Raw genomic sequence first — 7,591 nt, 5'->3', positions numbered from 1 at the left:
ATTGTCATTCTGCAGACCAAGGGACAAAGACTAATTGTCTGAGGTCACAGCGGTGGTAAGTGAGAGAATTCCCACCCCAAGCCCCGTTTCCTGATCTCCAAGCTGGGTCTTGGTCACCATGGGCTCTGTCCCAGTCGGCGCTGGTTGGATGAGGCTTCATTATGTGTTATTCATAATCACCTTTCTGAGCAGATGGCCGTCTCCCACTTCCCCAAAGCTGGCTCAGAATAATGATGGTTAAAATTAAATAGGTGTTTTATATCCAACCCACACACAGAAGATGAAATCATTCCTGCTTATGTGACCAATGATCTTTTAAAGGCTATATGTACATTTTTATCTCTTTAATCATCTGTAAGCACTGTGCTGTTCTATAAGATGGCTAAGGGGATGGGCAGATTGAAGCAGAGAAGGAAAGCATCCATCTACAGGCAGCAGCATCTCTGCACCCAAAGCGCCTCCAAACTTCCTTCGCCTCCAGAACCTTGCCGGTTACAAAAGCAAAAAATGGAAAAGCATTTGGTGGTCAACGTTGACACACATCGCTACCTTCCTCTGATCAACGGAGACTTAGCTGATGACCATGTCCATACCCTGCCCATCGGACACTACCAGTCCGTGATGGAGCTTTCAGCAAGATGGTGGAAGAGGCCGAGAATGGTTCTACACTAAGACGGTTCTTTAAGAGTCAAGGGAAATGATGTGTTCTATTTTAGGGAAATTGTAAGATTTATCACATCCAGCCACAGGTCATTTTTGTGCAACTCAGCCACTGCTCTGCTAATGACATTAAAGATGCCTTCATCCCCCAGGTGCAGGAACCACACATAGAGCTAGCTGTCGGAAATCCAGAGCACTCTGACATCAAGCCCGTTGCGCAGCCAAGAGTGACATTTTTTTATGTTGAAATTGACAGAGGATCAAAAAAAAAAAAAAAGGAACTTGACAGAGGAAAGAAGCTTTCCTACAAAATTAAAAAAGAATGTTTCCCTTGCAGTTAAAAAGGGAGGTCTTGGCCATGAAGCCATTCTTAATATTCCTGACTGGCCTGCCTGGAGGCAGTGCCAGATGAGCAAGGAAGAGGCAACCCTGGCCCACAGTTTCTAGAGAAACGTTGAGCCCTTAGACTTCATTCCGGATGACTCAGCAAAAGGGAAGGCGCTTTATGAACTTCACCGCAAGTAGTGACCACCTGTTTGTAAATAAGCTAGTCTCTCCGGAACCCCGGTAGAAACGACCTGCAGCCAAGAGGCCTAATGCTGAATTTTTTGGAAAAAAAAAAAATCACGTTCTGGAACGCAAATCATATGTTAAAAGCATGTCTGTCATCCAGATTGTGTTTACCAACATTTTCAAAAAAGGATTTAAATTATCAAATAAAAGCCAAATGCTTGTCCGTGAAAAAAAAATTACATCATGAGTAGGGACAACACGAATTCTGCTGCTTTTGCTTTAGACCAAATTAGGAAAGTATCTGGTTGGCTGATTATTTGTTAATTCATTAATTTACATATTTATTTATTACTGATACACTTTTATAGGATGTGTGTGTGTGTGTGTGTGTGTGTGTGTGCTTATAAGGAAGAGTGCAGCATGCTACCACAGAGCCCTTTCTCAAAACTGTATAAGCCAATGGCATTCTAGAATCTTATTTTTAACAGGTATCAGTACTCAGAATAATAATATATGCTACTACATAGGCTATAATAGCAATATTAGTATAGATGCTACATAGTAATCAAATTTAATCCTTACGTATTCCTTTGTAATGCTACCCAGGTTATGCTGAACATGTTTCTTGAGGAAATATGCCTCAAAAAAAAAAAAAACACAAAAAACAACAAAAAAAAAGTAAAGAGAAGAGTATCATTCTTCCACTACATGAAAACATATTTTCTATCTGTGGGACGAGCATGGCATTGAGTAAAGGGCACTTGTCAGAGATTTAGGTGTCCCACCTGTGCTCCTTTTTTATTCTGTAACCTTGAACATGTTACTTACCCTCCTTTGTTCACAGTCGTTTCTCCATAAAGGGAGGCAACTACTTCCTGCTTTTTCTACCTCAAACACAAGTGAGGTAAGAAAATGTAAAATGAGGTGATTGGGGCTAATATACTTTGTAAATGAAAATGATATACGAATTTAAGTCATAAAAATTCTCCTGAGTTTTTCTGTGCTGGTCTAGATACACACTCATGTACTGTAAATGCTTTCATATATGGACAGAAAAACACACACACAGGCCTGAGAAACAAGTGCCGTGCCATGTATGTGATGCACACTTATATGTTAGAATGCATGGATCATGAGCGGCGTGGGAGGGGTCAGGAAATAAGACCCAAAGTGGGGTAGACTGGAGCACTTGGCCTGGCTTCTATCTTACTGGTCACCTCTCTGACTATGTTGTTAAATAGCAGAGGAAGGAGAATGGTGCGCCATTTCTCCACTGCTAGGAAAGGCATATATGGCAGAAAATCAAATTAAATGATCAAATTATATTGTGGTCCCTAAAGATTGTTCTCATTGAGATGAAGGGGGAAAAACTCGCCATTTCATTTCAATTCAGAAGAATAGGGGACAATGCATTTCACGTAAATCAGAAAAAGAACTTTATCATAATTGACTTCTAGAAAAATAAGAAATGTGAAAATTATCATAAAGAACAGAACTGAGTTCACTATTATCTTAAATAATAATTCTCTATACAAGATGATTCTACTACTGAAAATTAGGGAAATAGGACATTTTTGACCTGGAGGATTTAATTCCAGCTACTTTACTTTCCTTTTTACCCAAAACAAAAGCTTAAAATGCCATGCCCTGCGGTTGAATTATTGGACTATCTCTTCTGTAGCTATTGACAAACAACTTTATCATTATTCATTTTGCTTTTTTTATTGTTAATTAAACTTATTTCTTTTTTTTAAGATTTTTTTATTTACTTATTCATGAGACATGAGAGACACACACAGAGAGAGACAGGCAAAGACACAGGCAGGGGGAGAAACAGGCTTCATGCAGGGAGCCCGACGTGGGACTTATTTCTAAATTTTTATTTCAGGATAGTTGACACAGTGTTATATTAATTTTAAATGTACGATATAGTGTTTCAACAATTCCATACACTACTCAGTGCTCACCATGATAAGGGAACTCTTAACCCCCATCACCGATTCACCCTTCTCCATCCACCTCCCTCTGGTAACCACCAGTTTGTTCTCCATAATTAAGAGTTTGATTTTTTTTTGTCTCTTTTTTCCTTTGTTCATTTGTTTTGTTCCTTAAATTCCACAATATGAGTGAAATCATAAGGTATTTATCTTTTTCTGACTATTCCACTTGGCATAATACTCTCTAGCTCCAACCGTGTCATTGCAGATGGCAAAATTTCAACATGTTTTACGGTTGGGCAATATTCCATTGTATATACATATTACCTCTCCTTTATCCATTCATTGATCGATGGACACTTGGGCTGCTTCCGTAATTTGGCTGTTGTAAATAATGCTGCAGGAAACATAATTCTTTTTGAATTAATGTTTCATATTCTTTGGGTAAATAGTAGTATAATTACTGGATCATACAGTAATTATATTTTTAACTTTTTGAGGAACCTCCATTCGGTCTTTCACAGTGGCTGCACCAGTTTGCATTCAACAGTGTGTGAGGGTTTATTTTTCTCCACATCCTCATCAACATTTGTTTCTTGTGTCTTTGGTTCTAGCCATTGTGATAGGTTTGAGGTAATGTCTCATGGTGGTTTTGATTTGCATTTCCCTGATAATTAGTGATTTGGGGGATCTTTACATGTGTCTGTTGGCCATCTGTATGTCTTCTTTGGATTATTTTGCTCGTCTTCTAGTTTTCTTTTTAGACATGCCAGAGATCAGTTTTACTAATTGTCTTTATTTTAGGAACTATTTTAAGGAAAATTTCAATGTACTAAATTTTATGTTGGTCTTGTTTTTTATTTTTATTTATTTATTCATGAAAGACACACAGAGAGAGAGGCAGAGACACAGGCAGAGGGAGAAGCAGGTTCCAAGCAGGGAGCCCGATGTGGGACTCAATCCCGGGTCCTCAGGATCATGCCCCGGGCTGAAGGCGGCACTAAACTGCTGAGCCACCCAGGCTGCCCTTATGTTGGTCTTAATTTTCTTCTTGATTCCCTTAAAGTTTTTAGTTATTCTTTTTCCTAAATTCTGAAACAAAGTATGTCACACAGTGAATAAAGGGCATGGGATCAGAAAAAAAGCTGTCTGTGAATAGACTTAACATCTTTCATGCCTAATGGAGAAACACATAGTTAAATAGATTTGGCTACATGTAAACGATAGCTACTGATTTGGAAGTGCGGATTATCATATTTTATCTTGGTATATGTCCTAAAGTGGCAGAGGTTTGCATCTTCCTTTTGTAATCAGCCGAAATTTATATCATGAATAAAAACTGACAAACTTTTGTGCAAAATAACATGATTCATTTGGTCCTGATACCAGGTTTCTAGATGGTGGAGCTGAATGGGCAGAAGGGCTGGCAGTTGGCCTTGGAGAAGGATAAGACCATCTTTTAGCTTCAGATGACCAGAACGTCTGGGATGAAGCACAGGTGAGCCATTGCTTGCTCTATATACAGCAGTGTCCTCTATTTAATTAGTAGGAAAAAAAAAATGTTCACTGATAATCTAGCAATTTGTCAAATTTTATTTTAGGTATTATTGTGGGTTTTCATCATGGTCTATATTTTCACAGACATTTGTGTTGCCAGAATGATGATTAAAATACAGATTCAAACCCAATTACAGCACAGAGGGTAGAAAATTCTTAAAGAATGCAAAATTCTAGGTACTGGGGTATGGAAGTAATAGCTGAACTTAGGTTCTGGTGCTCCTCTCTGGCCCCAGCCAGACCGTGGGTGCAACTGAGGCCGGATGGGCAGAGATGGAGGCCCGCTGAGCCCCGCCGTTGAGGAACTGCTGCTCCTGTGGTCCATGTTTGGGCACCGTGGGTCCCACAGTGCTCGCAGATGAACAACATGATCGCGGAGTTAGCCAAAGAAAGCCCTCAAGTCTCATTTGTGAAGTTGGAAGCTGATGCTGTTCCTTAATGGAGAGGCTGCTTAAGGCCACAGGCTTGAGCGATAGGAGACAAAAAGAGCTCACAGGGACCCCCTGACTGAACACAGGCCCATCGGGGGACCCACCTCAAGATATCGCTAGACCCCCACTGACCAATGGGCTACTCACAACCAGGCACAGTTACCAGAACAGAGAGTTCCATGGCCGTCAAACCTCATCACCCTCCTGCTTTTATTACAGCTCTCACCCACGGCCTCCTTGCAGATGGCCTCTCCTCTGCTGTCCTGCCCTGGGCCCCCTTACTGGGGGATTCAGTAAACTTCCATCTCCTTTGTTCTGCCTCAGGTCAATCCTTTCATGCCCAGACCACCACCTCCGACCCTATCATCACCCCACATTGGGGCCCCCACCTGATCAAGGCAGACACCACATTTAAACACCACACTGAAGTATCTGAAAAATATGAAATTAGTTCTGTTCCCACATTCCTGTTTTTCAAGAATTCTCAAAAAAAGGACCTATTACTTGGTGCACATGCCCGAGTTGACCAGGACAGTTCAGTGACATGAATCTAGCGGCTCCCCCCCACCCAGTGGTAACAAGCATTCTAAAGAGGATTCCAGCCTTTGCCTGAAGAAATGAACCCTGTCGCCCATTGCGTGTTATTTATGAAGGCAACTCCTCAAGAGCCCCCGCCGGGGTTTCAGCAAGCACGTGGTAGGAATTCTTAACAAGCATAACATTCAGTGTAGCAGTTTTGATATTTTCTCAGGTGAAGAAGTTTCAGGGCCTCAAAACCTATTCCAATTGGCCCACCTCTACCCAGCTCTAGGTTTCTGGAGCACTCATAGGAGGATTTGATAAATTAAGGTGCTGGAAGCATCTGACAAACTAGATACAATTTGCCCCAAAGCTCCCAAATTAAAGGAAAGCTTCTAAGTACTGACAAATAAAGCTTCTGTGATGAGCTTTATAGAAGGAAACTAAGAGGAATCAAAATGTGGATTCTGCAAACAAATTCTGGAAGTACGAAAAGTAATGGTGTTGAATAGGAGACGTTTGATGTACTGGAGGATGAAGAAGTTCGGCAGCGGTTAAAAGCTGACTCGAATTGGCCCACATACCCTCTGCTGTCTTCTAAAGGGGAGCCTGTTGGAGGTGTGGATAGTGCTGAGGAACTGAAAGACAATGGCGAGTTCCCACCAGTAATGAAAGGAGAGAAGTAGTGAATGTTATGCTGGGGGCCCCACTGTGGCAGGAAATATTTCCATCACAGTGGGGCTACTCCTGACTTAGCTCTCAGGGGGAGCAGGGGCAGAGACTACTTCCTACCCACTTATGCTCAGTGTATTTCACAAATTTGTGCTAAATACGTGTGTGTCTTGTGTATTTTCACCGAACGCAGATTGCAATAAACATCTTCAAATCCAATTAAAAATACTTTTTGTAAAAAAAAAATAACGATCTAAAATAAAATAGGAAATTAAAGTCTGTGTATCAGTTATCTACTGTGACATTTCAAAGGAATTAAAACTGAGGCTAAGACATTTACTTGTTCATAATTCTGCAATTTGGCTGCCCTCCATTCAATAGTTTTCCTGCTTGTCTCTCCTAGAGTCACTCATGTGGCTGCTGGCATTGAGATCTCTTCTGGGAATGGATGGTCCAAAATGGCTTTACTCATGTGCCTTGTGCCTATCCAGGACAGCCACCCAAGGTACCTCAACTTTTCTATTCACAAGGATTCCAAATTTTCCTATAGGATATTTTCCTATAGGTAAAAGCAGGTATCTTAAGGCCTCTTAGGCCCAGGCCTACAAATCACACAGTCACTTGTACCATTCTACTGGTCAAATCAAGGCACAGCCCACCCAGATCCAAGAGGCAGGAAGATGGATTCCACCCCTTGACGAGGGCTGAGAAATTCACATTGTTAAGGGGCATGAGTGCAGAGAGGTATGGACTCACTGGACGGTCTTATTGTAATAAAACTATCTATTCTTCCAGAATAATGATTATAACAGCAGCTAATATGTACTGAGAAATTTATGTGTCTAACAACTGTTAACATATTAATTTTCAAACAACTCTTTGAGAGAGTTTCAATTATTTTCACAATTTTACAAATGAGGAAACAAGACCACATGGACATAAATGTATTAAAATTGTTTCAGTAATTAAATATCAGGAATATGATCTCAATGTAGAAGCAGACAGACATAATTAGAACAAAACAGAAAGTCCAGAGTTAGGCTCAACTATATGTGGGAATTCAATCTAATATAAAGCAGGCATTTCAAATTACTAAGATAAAATAATTTGAAATTACTAAAATACTAAATTACCGTGCAACAAATTATTATCTGATAATTGTTTAATTAAATAGATCACGAACAAAATGAGCCATTTGCAAAAAGTTAGCATTTGATATACATCTCATTCACACGAAAATGAATGCAAATAGATTGAATGTATAACTCTGTAAATGTTAATCCTGTAGAAGTACTGATATAA

General features: G+C 40.2%; 2 pseudogenes; both read left to right on the top strand.

Moving 5' to 3' along the window:
• Window positions 1-378: 378 nt before the first annotated feature.
• LOC112925134 (CWF19-like protein 1 pseudogene) lies at window positions 379-1,185 on the top strand (annotated as a pseudogene).
• A 728-nt stretch (window positions 1,186-1,913) lies between these two features.
• LOC112925133 (glutaredoxin-3 pseudogene) lies at window positions 1,914-6,303 on the top strand (annotated as a pseudogene).
• Window positions 6,304-7,591: the final 1,288 nt, after the last annotated feature.

Source organism: Vulpes vulpes, chromosome 1 (genome assembly GCF_048418805.1).
Source record: "Vulpes vulpes isolate BD-2025 chromosome 1, VulVul3, whole genome shotgun sequence".
NCBI classification, from domain to species: Eukaryota; Metazoa; Chordata; class Mammalia; order Carnivora; family Canidae; genus Vulpes; species Vulpes vulpes.
Note: the sequence above shows the minus strand (reverse complement) of the source record. Positions and strands in the feature narration are given on the sequence as shown.